The sequence below is a fragment of the Marmota marmota genome, unplaced genomic scaffold (assembly GCF_001458135.2).
Source record: "Marmota marmota marmota unplaced genomic scaffold, marMar, whole genome shotgun sequence".
In the NCBI taxonomy this organism is placed as follows: domain Eukaryota; kingdom Metazoa; phylum Chordata; class Mammalia; order Rodentia; family Sciuridae; genus Marmota; species Marmota marmota.
The window spans coordinates 40,202,465-40,220,943 of NW_026000016.1; the positions used below are offsets into that span (position 1 = coordinate 40,202,465).

The 18,479-nt window shown below is 47.4% G+C and overlaps 1 protein-coding gene and 1 non-coding gene across 4 annotated transcripts in view; both read left to right on the forward strand.

Annotated features, from left to right (window-relative positions):
• The window catches only part of Rab7b (RAB7B, member RAS oncogene family), a 21,195-nt gene extending 21,115 nt beyond the window's left edge, over positions 1–80 (forward strand). For all 3 annotated transcript variants that reach the window (XM_048809534.1, XM_015483754.2, XM_015483753.2), the window contains one exon: positions 1–80. This exon is cut by the window's left edge and continues 2,003 nt beyond it. The gene's annotated coding sequence lies outside the window, so the exon portion shown is untranslated.
• Positions 81–17,430: 17,350 nt separating this feature from the next.
• Positions 17,431–17,502, forward strand: Trnav-gac. The gene has a single exon. It is a non-coding gene; the product is annotated as a tRNA-Val (tRNA).
• The last annotated feature ends 977 nt before the right edge of the window (positions 17,503–18,479 follow it).

Consider the following 18,479-nt stretch of genomic DNA (forward strand, 5'->3'; position numbering starts at 1 on the left):
GGGTAGCATCAGCTGTGTACCACAGTGGACATACAGACCATTTGTACACAACAACTAATAAATGTTTTCCATGTTTTTAATCCTGTGTGGGACAGTAGTCGCCCTTTGTCTACGGTTTCACTTTATGCAGTTTCAGTTACCCACAGTTAATGGTGGACCAAAAATATTAAATAGAAAATTCCAGAAAGAAACTATTTATAACTTTTAAGTCCTGTGCCATTCCGTGTAGTGTGACAAAATCTTATGCCATCCTGCCCAGATGTGAACCATCCCTTTGTCCAGTGTTTCCACACTGTATACACTACCCACCCGTTCATCACTTGGTAGTCATGTTTATTATCAGATTGACTATCATAGTACCAAGTGCTAGTGTTCATGGAACCCTTATGTGCTTCTAACACCAATGTCATCATGCCCATGTCACTAAACTCACTTCATCTCATCTCACTGTATCATCTCACATCAGGACGAGATGAGGGTGAGGACAACATAACAAGATATTTTGAAATATACATTCACACAACTTTTATTATAATATATCATTATAATTGTTTTATTTTAGTATCAGTTGTTGTAAATCTCCTACTGTGCCTAACTTATAAACTAAACTTTTCATAGGTATGAATGTAGAGGAAACACATATAATGAGAGAGAGTGTGACACTATCCATGGTTTCAGGCACCTACTGGAGGTCTTGGAATTTCTCCCTCTGCACATAAGGAAAGATGATTGTATTTACTTTTTAAATTTAAAAAACCACATCTACACCCGGCACAGTGGTGCATACCTGTAATCCCTGTGACTTAGGAGGCTGAGGCAGGAGGATTGCAAGTTTGAGGCCAACCACAGCAACTCCATGAGACCTTGTCTCAAAATAAAAAATAAATAAATAAAAATGGCTGGAGATGTAGTTCAAGGGTACAGCACCCCAGTACCCCCCCCCGTACACACACACACACACACACACACACACACACACCAACAACCACATCTACATAGTTCAAAATGCAAAGGATACTAAAGGGCAGACAACAAAAATAAACCAAGATGGGCAACATAATTTGCAGGGCCCAATACAAAATCAAAATGCCAGGTCCCTTATTTGAAAATTATTTAGAATTTCAAGGTGACAACAACAGAGGCTTAAACCAGGAATGGGTCCTTCTGAGGGCTGGTTGGTTACAACCATGAAGTGAGCCCTGAACAACAACTAGTTGTCAGTGCCTTCCAGAATGACAGGAGACTGGCCAGGCCTCCTGGGCCGCAGCTTGAAGGGAAAAGGCTGAGCATTGGCCAGAGCCCAAACCTGAGGCCCAGCCGAGGCCGCACCACATACTTGGACCTTCTGCAGAGTCAGGCCTGGACAGCATGTTCCAAACGCGGTGGGGACTTGGGGGTCTCAGGACCCAGAGCATTCATCTGTCACAGCTAGGGGACATGCCAACAGGTCTCCAGGCAGGGCGAACTGAGCTGGCAGGCAAGTCCTCTGAGAGGCCCACCCTGTGGACCACCCGCCCCTCCTGGCACAGAAGGGGTGTCAGAGGGAGGCTGTGGCTTTGGCCTGTCACCGTGGTACCCACTGGGGGCTGGGTGGGGGTTGTGGCGACGGGTCCCAGGGACCCTTCATCACCACCCTTTCAAAGAAGAGGATCTGGATCAAAGAGATCCCCCTGGCCCAGGCTGCTGACGCCCATGGCGGCCCTGCTCCAGGCTGTTGCTGCTGAGGAAGAATCCAGGACAGGGCTCTGGGTGGCACATGCCCTTGGGGCTTGGGGAAAAACAGAGCCAAATCTTATCAACAAATAAACCTGGGCTGGGCACAGCTGGGTGCCAATCTGCAGGGGGAGGGGCATTGGAGGAATGCCCCACTCCTGCTGCTGCTTGACCTACGCTGCCCGCATACTGGCCTGCCCCCCGCAGTCACCACCACGACTCCTTGAACTGCTCCCTGAGGAACGGGGCACATGGCAGGCACCTAGAGGGTGGTCGCCTTATTCCCGGGGCGCACAATCCAGGGGAGACCCCAGATTAAACCGACGGCAACACCCAAAACTAACTGAAGCTGGCACACGACAGGCCTGGCTGTGGCAGAGGCTGTGTGTACACCTGCAGCCTCCTGAGGACACGAGCTGAGGCAGGGGACCAGGCTGGCAGAGCGTTGCTCATGAGGAGGGCAAAGACCTGTACCAGGCCAGGATTGTATGTGCGTGTGTGTGTGTGTGGTATAGTGTGTGTATGTATGTGTGTGATGTAGTGTGTGTGTACATGTGTGTGTGTGGTGTAGTGTGTGTATGTGTGGGGGGTATAGTATGTGTGTGTACGTGTGGGGGGTATAGTGTGTGTATGTGTGTGTATGTGGTATTGTGTGTGTGGTATAGTGTGTGTGCATGTGTGTGTGGTATAGTATGTGTGCATGTGTATGTGGTATAGTGTGTGTGCATGTGTGTGTGTGGTATAGTGTGTGTATGGTATAGTGTGTGTGCATGTGTGTGTATGTGGTATAGTATCTGTGTGTACGTGTGGGGGGTATAATGTGTGTGAACGTGTATGTATATGGTAAGGTGTGTGTGTGTGGTATAGTGTGTGTGGTATTGTGTGTGTGTGGTGTAGTGTGTGTTTGTGTGTGTGGTATAGAGTGTGTTCATGAATGTGTGTGGTATAGTGTATGGTATAGTGTGTGTATGTGTGGGGGGGTATAGTGTATGTGTGGTATAGTGTGTGTGTATGTGTGTGGGGGTATAGTATGTGTGTGTACGTGGGTGTGTGGTATAGTGTGTGTGTGATATAGTGTGCATGCTTGTGTGTGTGCTCTAGTGTGTGTGCATGTGTGTGTGTGGTATAGTGTGTGTGTATGTGGTATAGTGTGTGTGTATGTGTGTGTGTGGCATAGTGTGTGTGGTATTGTGTGTGTATGTGGTATTGTGTGTGTGTATGTGTGTGTGTGCCATAGTGTGTGTGCGTGTGTGTGCCATAGTGTGTGTGCATGTGTGTGTGTGTGTGTGTGTGTGGATAGTGCGTGTCTGGTGAGTGTGGGTAACGAGTTAGCAGAGGCTTAGCAGGTCTTACCAGTGTGTGGAAGCGAAATGATAACTGGCCATCAGGCTGGAGGACACACGGGAACAGAGGGATGAGGGCGCCAGGGACGGGCAGGTGGGCAGTTACAGCGCTGAGAGCCTGTCTATATCAGTGAGTCCCCAGAGGGGCCACTGGGCTCGTCCTTCAGATGAGAAGAGGTTTCCTCTCCCTCCACCTCACATCCACCAGGGCCTGTCCACCCAACTGTCTCACCATCTGTTGGATCCAGAGCCTCCTCCCCATCCCCGCTGCTCCCCCTGGTCCAGGTGACTAGTGTGTCTTGGCTAGGCCACACTCTGGCCTCCTGCCTGCCCATCCACCTCTTTCCATAAGCAGCTACTCCTGTGGTGTCCATGAAGACAAAACCCTTCTTGTCCACACACACGAGCCACTGCCTGCTCCTCAGGCCTCTCTGCTCCCTCCATGCTCCAGACTTCTCTCAGCTCCCCAGGGCCGCTGGCTGCCTCTCACCTCCCAGCCCTGGCCAGCAGGACACCGAACTTGGCAGATTCCCCCTGGGCTATTCACTGTCAGTGGAACATCATTTCCTCCAGTTAGCCTGCCCTAGCCCCCAGCCAGGTTAGGGTCCTCCAGGTGCCCTTACAGCCCCTAGTCCCACGGATCCTAGTGCCAGATCATCACACCATGAGGACAGAAATACCAAGGGGAAGGATTTTTGTGGGCTCTATTTACTATCATCTCCCAGTGTCCAGAGCAGTGCCTGCCGAGTGACTGGTACTCCATAAATATTCTTGGAATAAATGGCACCTGCGATACTCTATTATAACTGTCTGTTGCTTTTAGACTGTGGTCCCCTTGAGGACAGGAACCATGTTGATTCATCATTTTAACCTCAGCACTCAGTATAGAGATTGGTGCATGGTAGGTGATAAATATCAGTGGAATACATTCAAATATTTTAAAAATACATTAAAGATAATTTTAAAAGGATTATGAAGTGGTCAAGAGATGAATAGATAAAGAAAATGTGGTATGTATACACAAGGAATACTACTCAGCCATAAAAGGAAATGAAATTATGGTATTTGCCAGTAAATAGATGGAGCTGGAAACTATCATGCTAAATGGAATAAGCCAATCCCCCCAAACCAAAGACCAAATGTTCTTTCTGATATGCAGATACTATCACACACTGGAGGGGGGTGTGTAGGGAAGAATAGAAATATTTTGGATTAGACAAAGGGAAATGAAGGGAAAGAGAGGGAATGGGAATAGGAAAGACAGTAGAATGAATCAGACATTACTTTCCTATGTTCATATACAAATACATGACCAATGTAACTCCACATCATGCTCAATCACAAGATGTGTGTGTGGTATAGTGGGCTGGGGCTATAGCTCAGTGGCGGAGAGCTTGCCTAGCATGTGAGAGGCACTGGATTCGATCCACATATAAATGAACAAGTAAAATAAAGGAATTCTGTTCATCTACAACTACAAAAAGAATTTTTAAAAAGAATGAGAAATTATACTCCATGTATGTATAATATGTCAAAGTACATTCTACTGTCATGTACAACTAAAAAGAACAAATTAAAAAATAGGAATGATGAAGTGGTCTGTGGAATAGATCCCAAAGACGCATTGCTATTTGAAAAAGTGAGGGCAGAGTTGTTGTATAATATGTTGTCCATTCTGTAATAAAAGACTGAAGTAAGACTTCATATTAGTTTTTGCTCAGACATAAAGAACACTCTAGAAGGATGCATGGAAAATCAATAAAAGTAGTTACCTTTCATAGGAGGGACTGGGCAAGTAGGGATTAGCAGAGAGAGCAAGTCCTAGTATAATTTTACATTTTGAATTTCCAATTATTTGAATCTATTACTCAACCAAACATGAAAAAGAAGAAAAATAAATATTGAATCCAAGGCTGACAAATTCTCCTGCAAGAGAAAGACACAGACGTAAAATTCTTTCAAGCCCCCATGCCCATGTCTCCCAGTGGGGTGAGGTCACCTGAACTTTTGTTGGTCTTCCTGTGCCAGAGAGGAGGCCATGCTTCCCCTGAAGTGCAGGTCAATAACAGCAAGTATTGCCAGGTATAGTGGCCCACGCCTGTAATCCCAGCAGCTCAGGAGGCTGACACAGGAGGATGGCGAGTTCAAAGCCAGCCTCAGCAACAAGTGAGGCACTGCAACTCAATGAGATCCTGTCTCTAAATAAAATACAAAAAGAGGGCTAGGGATGGGCTCAGTGGTCAAGAACCCCTGAGTTCAATCCATGGTACCCCCAAGAGTTAAAAAAAAAAATCAAGTGTTTTCAACCTTAGAGGCTCAGTTCTAGAGAGACACCATCAAGTGTGTGCCCTGCTCTATGAATTAATATATAAATGACTCACTATGCTTAGATATTTCTAGATAGGCTTGGGTATTTCTCAAGTTAATCTTAGGGCTCACCAATTACTCAATTTGGGATCCCTTTCCTAAGCCCTGTGCTTAAAAGATCCTCTTCCAATTCATCAGTAAACTGGTACAACCACTTTTCGGCAGTATTTAAGTAAAATGCATCACAGACAGGCCCCATGACCCGGCAATTCCACTGTGTGTGTGTGTGTGTGTGTGTGTGTGTGTCCATCCATCTCTGCTGGGTGCATCAGAGGAGAGGATCAAGAATTTTCTTTATTGTTTGTAACAGAAAACAAAGAAAACCACACAAAACAAAATGAAAAACTGGAAATGACCTAGTCATCCTTCTATAGGAAATTAGAGGGGAAAAATGCAGTCTCTTCAGACAGTGGAATTTCACAGCAGGAGGAACGAATAAACTAAGGCCACAGGCATCCCTGGGTGAATCTCAGAAGTCATGGAAGACAGCAAGCCCCGGAGGAAGCAGAGCAGCCGGACACTCGTAAAGTCCCAACCCAAGCAAAGCTCAGTGGTTTAACTTCACACATGTTTATCAGAAACAGATGTGGTGTGGTAACAACCAAGCACACAGAAAAAGATGGACCCCAAATGTAGACATTTGTGATTCAGGGTGGGGTGAGAGTGGAGGAAAGCGGAAGAACACAACAATGGCAAGGAGAACGAGCTGACGTGTTGGAAAGGTCCCTCTGGTCGGGCTGTGAGGTCATGGTCACATATTCTTTTTAGCACTTTAATATTTCAGTTTACAGGGGTTGTGGCTCAGTGATAGAGCGCTTGCCTAGCACACGTGAGGCACTGGGTTCAATCCTCAGCACCACATAAAAATAAATAAGATAAAGGTTAAATTCAAAAAACATAGATTCCAATTCACAAACTTAATCCTCAGCCTGAGCTTTGGAGTCAGACAAGCCTGGGTTTGAACCTGGACTGTCTTTGCATGACTAAGGGACCTTGGGGGTGTCCCTTCCCATCTCAGTTCCACTGCTCACCTGGATAGCAGGGATGACAATGCTCAGCTCAAAGAGTTCCAGTTATGCATGTACCTATCTCTCAGTAGATGCTCAATAAACAGTGGTTATGATTAGGTCAGGATCAGTCATGGGGACATTTGTTTTAGATCTATTTGTGATTTTAGGCACAGGATACTGCAATCCCCATTGAAAGTTAAGGATACAGTAAATGAGAGCTGAGCTGATGATCCTATTAAAATAATTTTTTAAAAAAGATCTGAATCAATGAATGAACAAATGAAAGGATTCATAAGTTCTTTTCCTATCTCCCCATCTGAATGACCTCGGGGATTCAAATCCTCTGGTGAGCAATGCAGTAACTTAAAACAAACATATGATTCTTGGACCCGCTTACCGTCTTTAAAAGCAAATAGTTAGCTGGACACCATGCTACATGCCTGTAATCCCAGCTACTCAGGAAGCTAAGGCAGGAGGATCACAAGTTCAAGGCCAGCCTCAGCAACTTAGTCAGACTCTCTTTCAAAATAATAACTAAAAATTGCTGGGGATGCAGCTCAGTGGTAGAGCACCTCTGGGTTTAATCCCCAGTACCAAAAAGTTAAGATCAAAGCAGTAACTGACATGTTCAGCCCCAGAAAGATTCTGCCTCATGCCTCCAAACTGAGCCAAAGGTCCCCGAAGGAGGAGGGCATCCTGTCTTCACTGCCCCGCAGCTCTGGGTGGGGACAGTTGCTCATGAAAGCGACTGCACATTGGGAGGAGAGGCCACTGGGCTCCCAGACATTTATACCCTTGGATTTTCTCTCTGGTATTTTCTCTCACAGTATTCCTTGACCTTAAAGCCCCAGGAACATTTCTCTTACATACACTAACAGCCCATGACTAAACGAAATTAAATGGTTTTCTAGACCCTGAAAGTGAAAGGCACTAATACATATTCGTTTTCTGTTTCAGGCTAGATCTGGTAGAGGGGATTTCCAGTGGAACTGTGGAGCAATATATTGAAATCAGGTCATTTTTTTCCAAGACTTTCTGTGACCTTGAGCCAAACTCATCCTTTCTAGCCTCAGTTTTCTCCTCTGTAAAATGGAAGGGGGTAATAACAATTTCTTGTTTCCTTCACAAGGATGATGGAAAGACAAAATAAAATCAAGGACATTTGGGTGACTGGGAAGTTATAAAGCTCTACATACGATGGCTTAGAGAAACAATATTAGATTTGGAGTCAAAATGGTCTTTTTTTTTTTTTTCAGTTACCAAATATGTGCTGAGGGTTCTTGTGCATCAGGCACCACTCTGAACTCTCCATGAAAATTAACTCAGTCCTCACAACAGTCGTGTGGACTGGGTGTTATATTATCATCCCCATCAGGCAGATGGGGAAACGGGCACTGAGAAGCTGGGTAACTTACCCAAGTTGCATAGCTCATATGTGGCAAAGCTGAGATCCAACCCCAGGCAGTGGGCCCCATGGCTGAGCCCCTTACCTAGATGCTCTGCCTAGAGATTGAGAGATCCCAAGCCTTAATCTGCCATTCCCTGCTCTTCTACCCTTCGTTTATTTTCCCCCATATATTTACTGGCTGTTTATTACTATGTGCCAGGTGCTGTTCTAGGATAGAACAGTGAACAAAACAAACTGTCATGGAGCTGCCCCTCTAATAGTCACATAAGGTGTCTGGAGGGTCAGGCGCCATGGAAGACGGGTAAAGCAGAGCAAGGACACAAGCCTGATGCTGGGTCAATGGCATCGTCTCTTTGGGCCTCTGCCCTCCTGTTGTAAAATGGAGATACTGAGATACTTAAAGGTTTAGGAGGCAATCAAACGAACTAGATGTGCTGCTAAGTAAGCTGTAAAATGCAACTCCAGTGGAAGACTGGAGAACGCACGGTTCTTGCCTCTTGGTTCCTGTGGGGCTTGGTTCACGCCAGAGTTTCCTCATTGGCTACAGGTCTCTGTGGCTTAATAAACTGAGTCCTTGGAAACAGGAACAGATCCTAGAACAGTGTAAGAATGAAATGAAATTATTTCTATTAATGATCACCCTGTAATGAATTCCCTATTAATGCCAGACTCTAGCAGACACTATGATGAATTTCACTTTCAGTATAGACGTTATTATTACACTTGAGGGGAGGTGTAATTATTATTCTTCTCAGGGGAGGAATGTAGGCTCAGAAAGGTGAATAACTTGCTCATGGCCTTCCATCCATGACAGAACCACCATCAGAAATTGCACGTCTCCAACTTCAAAATTCATCTTCCGCTGACCCCAATCCTCATCCCTATTTATTCATTCATTTAACGAATATTTCCTGAACACTGACTATGTTCTAGAAGCCTTTGTTTCTGCTGGAGAAACAAAGTAGGTGACTCCTCTGTCCATATGGAAGACAGAACAAACTAGTCACCAGATAAATAAGGTGGGTGCAGATTTGATATGCTGGGCATCCTACGTAGGCTGGGAGGTAAAGAGGCCTCCCTGAGGAGGGGACCTCAGAGCTGAGGCCTAAGCAGATGAGAAGGTGATGCCCTCAGAAGACCCTGGAGGAAGAGCCAACAAAACAAAAGCTCTGAAGTAGCAACAAGCTGAGCAGGTTCCCCAAGGAGAAGGGTGCTGGACCTGAAGAACCCGGAGAAAGAGGGTCAGGGCAAGTGGAGAGATGAGAAAAGAGGGCTGGAACCGCACCATGCAGGACCCGATCCCTGTGGAAGAGAACATGGGGTCATCAAAGTGTTCCAGGTAGCAAGTGATGTGGCCTGATGAATGTTCTAGAAGGATATTATTATTCAATGTTTGAATAGCATTGCAATTTGCTTAAAACAATGTGGTTTTTAAAAATTTGCTTAGAAGATAAGCGAGAGGGATGGAAGAGATGGAGGCAGACAGGTGGGGATGGGCTGGGAGCCAAGAAAGGCTCTAACACCTTCCCAGGTGTTTCCTGCAGCATGGCTTCATCTGAATCAGGCCTTATTTATCTTCCATATGACAATCATTGGCTGTAAATGGAAATAACTAGATAGATCCCCAGGCCTCAGCTGTAAGAGGGATCAGATTCCTTCCCTCTTCTCTACCCATCCCACACCCGCCCCTGGGGAAAGGGGCCTTTTTGCCCTATTGGGGGCTGGGTATGGTCGAGCAGTTTAGAAGATGCTTCTGAAGACCAGCCAGGCTCTCAATCCAGATGCAGGTCAGTCTCTGCTGAAGCCTGCCCTGGAGTCAGGCTCTGTGGGTTCTTACTGAGTGGCCTTGGTCACCCCTGGGCAGACAAACCCAGCCTCCTCCTGCTCTACTCCCATGAGTTTGTGGCTAGAAATAAAAGCCACCAAGCTCCAGCAGAAGGAGGGCTTTGTAAGAGCATCACACACACCTCAGGATCCCTGGGTGTCCTGGGGTTGGGGTGGCACTGCTGGGACCTGGCAGAGACCTCAGACCTGCACCATCCCTCTTCTCTTCTATCTTCCTCACCGCGCTCCTGCCCAGTCCTCTCTTCCCTCCTGAGGAGGAGGCACACCTGCATCTTAAGAAGCTAGTGAGAAACAAAAGAAAGGCCAGACATGGTGGCACACACCTGTAATCCCAGTGACTTGGAAGACTGAGGCAGGAGGATCACAAGTTCAAGGCCAGGCTCAGCAACTTAGCAAGACCCTGTTTCAAAATAAAAAACAAAATTTGGAGCTAAGTGGTTAGAGGACTTGCCCAGCATGAGGCTCTGGGTTTAAACCCCTGTACAGCAAAAAAAAAAGATTTAAAAAATAAATAAAGAAATGATAATTAAAAGAGGAACTTTTAGAAAGCAAAACTATTGAACTTGAAAATTTCTGGGAAAGTGAATAATCCCACGCATGCAAATTCATCAAAATATGTAGAAATATGCAAATTTTATGTAAACTAGTCACATTTCTTCCTCCTTATTTCTAATACAACCGTTTGTGCCCCTGGAGGGATCTGGAGGTGAGAGGATCTTGGCAGAGACCCCTGCACGAATGCAAAGCTTAAAGATTCAAGTTTTATAAACTTCTCTTTCTTGGGATTGTAGTTTTCTTCCTTGGACCCTACAGCTCTCTGACCACAACACATCCTTGGAAGGACCTAGGGAAACCCCTTTACCAACCAGCCCTGCTAGACTTTTTTTTTTTTTTTTTGGTACTAGGGATTGAATCCAAGGGTGCTTTATCACTGAGGCTGGCCTTGAACTTGTGCTCATCCTGCCTCAGCCTCCTGAGTCATTGGCCATTACAGATGTGCACCGCCATTTCCAGAAGGCCACCAGAATTTCCTTGTTCTGGACAGGACATTGACATACCATACTCAGAGATGATTGGGCTGGATTAGAGGAGGGAGGAGCTAAAAAGAGACTCTTGCAATACCATCTTTTTGTGCTAATAATATGCAAATACAGCTGGTTTTCTTTTCCTTGGCCCTGTGGAGCCAAGAAATGACTTGTCTGTGTGCAGTGGACCAAAAAAGTCTGGAGAGAGCTGAAGGGAGAGAGAGCAGAGAAAAAAAGAGGCCCAAGAGCCCCAGCTGACTCTCATTTCCATTCCCACCCCCAGACCCAGTGACCCCAGCAAAGGACAGCTGGCCAGTCAATCCAGTCAGATTGGAGAGAGCTGCTGTTCCAGGCATGGAGCTGGGCACATGGGGGCACAGGGAGGTTGCCTGTGTTCCTGTGCAGTAAGACAGGTGCTGTCTCCTTTCACCCCACCCTGGGGAGTGCCTCTGGCCACCTCCCTCCACCTGAATAGAGATTATCTCCCTCTGGGCCATTATCTCCTACAATTGCTCATGAATGGCAACACCCCCAGGGCCCGCCCAGCACTTGAACCCATTCTGGACAGGAGGATTAGCTCCTCTTTCGACAGCCCACAATAGCCCTCCACATCCTTTGTGCCTGTGTTTGCAGCAAATATTGAAGCTCTCTCCTGAAACCCATTATCGGCTACCAGGACAAAGGCTTTCCTCAGGTCTCCAGGACAGAGCCCGGTGCCAGGATGTTCCTTGCCGCCTCACCTGCCACTTCTCCAGTTACCTCCAGAGGGAAATAAATGATCCACATTTAGATGAGGCATCTCTGCCAAGGCAGTGGGCAGAGTGGGTGCCATGGTGCCCGCATCCAGCTTTTGCCACTAAAGGGGAAGCAGGGAGCTGGACACCCTGGGGTGGGCAGGTGTCACAAGAAGTTGGGACATGGAAGTATCAAGGGTGGTAGCGTGGGCTGGCACTGAGGACAAGCAGCAGGTGCCAGCCGGGCTTCACAGATGCCGCCTTCCAGGAACATTCCCGTCTCCCACCTCCAGCCTAATTTGCAGAGGCCACCTTTTAGTCATCCTTCTGATGTCAACCTCGACTTCACCTCACCTCCTCCAGAAAGCCATCCTCGCCTCCCAGGCTTGGGTGTCCCTCCTCCTCTGCCAGTGTGACTAACTGCCTACTCACCCCCTGCTTCCCTTGCCCCCCTGAAACCCCGGCCCCTGAGCTCCCAAGGACAGTCCACTATTGTGTTCACACATCTGGCACAACTCCTCCACAGGACAGACAGATGTGACCGAATGACGGAATGAATGAATGAATGGCTTTGGCAAGTGCAACTCTGCCTCAGGCTTGGGTCCTCAGAATTCTGGCCCAAGTGGGGCTGGGTCATGAAGGGCCCGGAGGGAAGGACTGAGAATCTTCCATGGCCTTCTGTGGACATCTTATGACTACCCTGAGAGTCATCAGTCATGGGACCTTGGGTGGATCTCTGAACCAACCCAAACCTGGTCCCCTTATCTGGCAAGTGGGAAGAACAACATCCGGAAAGATGGAGTAAGTAATGCTCTGAAACTCCTACGTTGCTGTGCGCTGATGCAGGAATGTTAAGTGGAGGAGAATCATGGATCCCGGCTCAGAGCAGGGGACCACCCAGTGAGAAGAAATGGAGGAGATCTTGGGGCAGTCACCCACTGCCACCCGGCACAGGTGTTGTAGAAGAGAGGACATGGGGGACCTGCTTCCAGGATGGAGAGCAGGGGACCTGCTTCCAGGATGGAGAGCAGGGAACTTGAGAAGGAACCTGAGGGCCTGGGAGCCATTGGCCCTGCTTCCTGATCCCATTTCACTCTCCTGTCTACTGAAGGAAGGCACCTGGCCAGGCAGGATGGAGGCTCTATCCAGCCACTTACTGGACAAGTTACTCATTCCCCTTCCCTCGATTTCCTCTTCTTTAAAACAGAGATAATAGCAGTGCTGCCTCATAGGATTGCTAGGAAGCTTAAATGAAATAAACTACATGAAACAGTCCCACACATACATACTCGTTCCACACAGTCCCTTGCTCCTGGCTGCCCTCTACCCAGCCCCGCTTGTTCAGGGAACCTCAGAGGTCATCCTCCCATTTTGCAGACAGAGAACTCAAGAGAGGTTCGGAAACTTCCCCGAAGTGACTCAGGATGGTTTGGACCTAGACCTGGGGTGCCCAGGTTTCTACTCCCACTTCCTTGTAGCTCAGGGTTTGAATCATTCGCTCGTTGCTTCATGTGTACAAGTCCAGGCCATCCTCCGAAGGGGCGACCAGTGCTTTTCCTCTGTCCCTTTCAGCCTCTTGGTAGTGCTGGGCTATATACACCCTCCAAAATAACTGGAGGGACAGATGGTGTCCTGAGAGAGGGATGGCAAGGCAGAAGGGGCTCCCTGAGCTCGCCAGGCTCCCCCAAGGAGCCTGAGCTGGAGAGAGATATCTGAGAGGCCAGAAGTCTTGTGGGGAGAGCAAGGCCAAGGTGATGCTGGCGCCTTAGGGCTCAGGGAGGGCACCATGCAGACCTGGCCTGCTAGACTGCTGCCTCAGTTCTGAGCTCCAGTGCCTGGCGACATGGCAGACCTTTTAGTCATGTGGAAAGAGGCTCCTGTGGAAATGTAGCTCCACGCTTAGAAACTGGCAGCCAGTCAGCTTTCTAGATGTGTCCCAGGCACTGGCAGGGGAGGGGCACTCACAGAGAACCCACATCTCTGAGGTGACTCCTCAGAAGGGACCAGCAACCTGCCACATAAATCCCCCCAACTCCCCCCAAGGCCCCTGGTATATCCTTCCTCCTCTTGGGGATCCAAGTCATGCCTGGCTGTTCAGGCGAGAACCACACCTGTGCTGGCCCCCAGGCATCTGCCCCTGGCTGGGGACAAGGAGAAGGTTTCCGGCCAGACAGAAACTCCCCTCCTAACCTTTAACTCACAAGGGAGGGATCATGTGTCTCTTGCTCAAGGCTCCCTTCCCTGTACTGACCAAGTGCCAGCACACAGACACTAAAGCATACTTGGAGGAATACATGAATGAACTGTCCTCAAAAAATCCGAGGCTCCAAGTCTCCACAGCCTTCTTCCAGGACCGCGTCAGTACCTCACAAGCCCTAATCTCTGATTATTTGTTCAAGAATCTAATAATAAACCTCTTCAAGTTCTTGGGTGGTGATAAGGTGCCCCCTCCGTCTTTTCTGGAATAAGTAATCCTAAAAATATCTTTCCTCACTTCCTTGGCGCTCCTCTTGGCCCATCTCCAAGCCCTTCCTCAGATTTCCTCTTTGGACCCAAATCTGAACATTCCTGGTTGGCTCCCCTGGCAGGAGAGGGCTCTTGTGAGAGTGAGCCGTGGGAGGTGGGGGATGGCAAGGAGGTGAGAAAACAATTTTCTACCTCAAGGGCGTCCAGCCAGGGGACTGCCTTTCTGCCTGGGTTTCTGAAACTCAGCTCTTTCAACCGGTCTTATCTCACCGCCACCAACCCAGACTCCTTCCTGCATCCTGGGAGATCACCCCTCCCCCAGCAGGGGACAGTATGATGATCTCATGCAATGGCTCCAGACTATTCCTAAGAACTAACTATTCCTAAGAACTCCTGGAAACTTTGTGAGAATTCAGATTCCTGAGCCCCATGGCCCAAAGTTCTGATTTCAAGGTCCTGGTGTGAGGTCCGACCTGGTCATTCTTAACAAGCCTCCTGGAGGAGGCTGGCTCTTCAGGAACGCTGTGCCTTGGCCACCTCTGCAGGAGAACAAAGGGTCTGATGGGGTTGGGAGGGGGCTGGCCAGCAAGGAAGCAGATCCGAGGGAGAGGTGGGGGTGGTGTAGAGCCAGGACCTTGGCCCTGGCCACTGCAGGAAAGGGAAGCCCTCTCCCATCAGTCCCGAGGCACCTAACAGACAGAGACTGGCTATCTGGTGGGCAAAGATGTTTGATTACTGGACTAAAAGGGGGAAGGCCAAGGAGTGGCTGACCTCCACCCTGTGTGAGTGGCCCTTCTGTGACCTGTAAGGCTGCCCAGTGTCTTTCCAGTCTCTGTCTCTCTGTCAGCTGGGTGGTGGCAGGGAAGTTAGCAGCCAAAGGCATACTTTGTTGAGTAGATACTGTGTTCAGCCTCTGCTGGCCTGGCCTTGTCACGCACTCTGGACACCCAAACTTCTACCTTCTACCTCCACCCACAGCCTCTAGGGCTCAATGAGTTCTCCCAGCACTCCCCAAATCAGGACCACCCCTCAGCCTTCTCTCCACCATTAACTACCAGACTCCCCAAGAGCAAAATCTAGAACTACGTGAACCCCATCTTTAAATGGTCAAGTCCCAAAGAAATCAAATGTAACAAAAAAATGTGTGCAATGATTTGGACAAATATCCCAAAGGTCCAAATGTAAAGGCCTGGTGCCCAGAGTGGTGATAGAGGGAGGTGCTATGATGTTTAGGAGGTAGAGACTTATTCGACATCCTTAAGTCACTGGGAGCGTGTCATGGTGGGAGAGAAGAGGGAAACTCACTTTATAAATTCTTACCCTCATGGTATCCCCAGGGAACTTTCCCAAAGGTTCTAAAGCTAGTTTGAATTAGCGGTAGCTTGTAGACCAGTGCAACACAGAGCTCTCCTGTTCTTGGGTGATTGCCTTTTGCTGAACCCCTCCACCTCTGCCAAAGTCCTATGGTAGGGGCACCCACCGTGACCCAGAACTTTCCCATGCACTCACTTGTTCATTCAACAATCACCTATTGGTATTTGATGATTTTCACATCACTTTTTAAATCAAACATTATCTGGATGTGTCCTTGCTATTTCCACCTGTGACTATGGTTGGTGGTTGCTAGACATGGAGGATGTGGAAGTGAAGAGCATAGTCCAGCAGAGCCAGAGGCCAAGGCTCCTAGCAGGGCTGGGGCCAGCCTGGCCTCCCCTCTTGGCCACTGTCCTATATTCTATTGGGTAAAAAAAGACAAAATAGCGAGGAATCATTCATTGATCATGCTAGATGCTATGATAAGGCTGTGCAGGGGCTTAGGGAAGGGGACCTGGCAGAGGCTGGAGGTGGCAACAGGAAAAGGTAGGCTGAGTTCAGAAGACTGCACAGAAGCAAGCCTGGCAAAGAAGAAGAAAGGTTGTTCCAGGCAGCAGGGTAAAGAGCAAGAGCAAAGGTATGGGGAAATAAATGACAAGGTTGGGATAAGCAGTTTGTGCATACTTAGAGAAATATCTAGAAGGTTTATGTCCAACTGCTAAGGCTGATTATCTCAGGAAAATTAGATTGTGCAGACTTTTGCCTTCTTATGTGTACATTACCATTTTGTTTGAATTTTCATAATGAATAAGAATTACTTTCAAGAACAGAAATATATATATATATATATCACTAAGGGGGAAAGTGCTAGGGAGTGGTAATGGTCAAATTATACAGTTAGATTGTGTGCATGTATGAATATATAACAACAAATCCCATCATTATGTACAACTATAATGCACCACTAAAAATGTGGAAAAAATTTAAAAATACATAACTAATCAAGAGTGTTCTGTGTATGATGGAACTTTAAGAAATATGGTGTTTGGGAGCATAAAATTAGAAGGAGAGTACTGCTAGTAGTGAAGAAGAAAGGGCAGGGAGCTGTCACCAGTCATCCAACCTGGAGAAGCAGCAGACCTGACACTAGCCTCCAGGCAGGGGCCTGCATGCTCATTAATTAGGCAATTATTTTCCTGGGAAGCTGCAGGGCAGCCTAGGGACAATGTCTGTCAGCTCAGGCTCATGAATTCCAGCTGGAGCTCCAGGAAGGAAGCAGATCCTTGGGGTTCTGGTACCCCCACTCCCCAGTTAAGCTCCTACCTTCCTTTGGGCGGAGTCATGAGAGGGTGAGGCTAAGAAGTGGTTCTCACCCACACCATTAGGGGCTTCCCAACTCCTGACTCTGTTTCATCATCTCACTCCCATCCCCTATTTGGGCTAGACAGGTAAAGAGTAAAATGTTCTTGGGACAAGGTCATTTGCAACACACACACACACACACACACACACACACACACAATGGCCTTTCAAGTGATTTTCTGCAGACTTCAGTCACTTTTCTGTTGAAAAACCTTCTATTTTTCCTTGCCAGAGGAAGAAGTAACTAGCAAGGGTAATTCAGGTGTGTCACTCAAACACACACATTTACAGTTTCTTCTCCGTTCAATATGATCCACAGCAAGTGGCGGCTGTTTGAGAAGTTACAACAATGTCCCCAATCCAGAATAACTTCTCCTTCACCCTTCACAAGCACTCTGAATTTTATTTGGGGATTAGGTACTGCCCACCTTCTTCCTAGAGCTGATTTATTTGCTCTTCCTTTTTTTCTTTTCTTTCCTTTCCAAGTTCCTTCCTTCCTTTCATTTTTTTCTTTTCTATTTTCTCTCTACAAATGATGCCATAGAAAGGTAAGAAGGGGTTATGTCCCAACAATTTAATGCATATTTGTTGATGCATATTTCCCTCTGTGCAGGTCACAGACCAAGACAGTATTCTTGGTGCTGCCGCTTTACATAACGCTTAGTAAAAAGATTGAGCCTGGGGACAGGTTAGGGGTGCTGATTGGTGTGTATTATCAATGCTCCCTCCTCACCTTGGAGACTATGAAGAGTCAAAAAGAGGGAAAAAGGAAGGAAGGGGAAGGGAAGGAGGGAGAAAGGGAGGGAGGGAAGGAAGGAAGAGAGAGAAAGAAAAAGAAAGTCAGAGATGTAGCTCAGTTGATAGAGTGCGTGCCTGACATGCACAAGGCCCTGGGTTCAATCCCCGGCATCATCAAAAAGAAAAAAAAACAAAAAAAAAGGAAGGGAAAATAAAGGAAGAGGAGGATGGATGGGAAGAAAAAATAAGAAGGAAAAAAGAAAAAATTAGAGAAGCGAGTTGTTCAGAAGAAGGGCTTGGTTTAGGGGGCTGAGACTAGAATCCAATAAGGCCCAGCTCCCCAACTTGACCATTTCCTTCTTGGTTGGAAAACTCTAGAGCAGCTCGCTGTCTCCTCTGAGAGCTGCTCTGTCTAGAGCCTCAGTGGATGGGACAGATGTGGGACACAAGAACGTGACTTCTACAACACCACTACTGCTAAGATGGCACTGGCGGTCAGTCACAGGGTGGAAACAGCAAGGAGACATTCAGAGAGTGTTTAATTTAAAAAGTGAAGTGAGGGCCTCAAGTGGTAGAGTGCTTGCCTAGCATGTGTGAGGCACTGGGTTCGATTCTCAGCACCACATATAAATAAGTAAAATAAAGGTTCATTGACAACTAAACAATATTTTAAAAAATAAATAAATTAAAAAGTGAAGTGAAAATCAATTAGCAATCAAAATTACGTCATTTGCTCCAGGAGACATAGACGCATTTGGAAGGCTGGGGGAGAAAGAAGGCAGGACTGAGGGTGAGTCTGGGCTTCCTTTTTCTGTGTGCTGGAATCATCCCAGGAGCTTTAACAAAATATGTGTGACAGGTCCCATTGAGACACGGTGACTCTGGATGTCTAGGGACAAGGCCTAAGAATCTGCATACTTATTTTTTTAATCTTCTGGGTGGCTCTAAAGTAGAACCAAGTTAGAGAAACCTAACTGTAGTTAAGATGGGGATATGTCTGGGGGCAAAAAAAACCACAAGGTGAGGGCAGAGGGGAAGGGGGCAGGCTGGGAGGAGAGGGGCTGGAGAGGGTCAACAGCAGGCAGGTCTGTGCCTCTCAAGTGTCCTCTTGATGCTGATGGGGCTGGTCAAGAGAGAACCTGGACTGCTCTCCT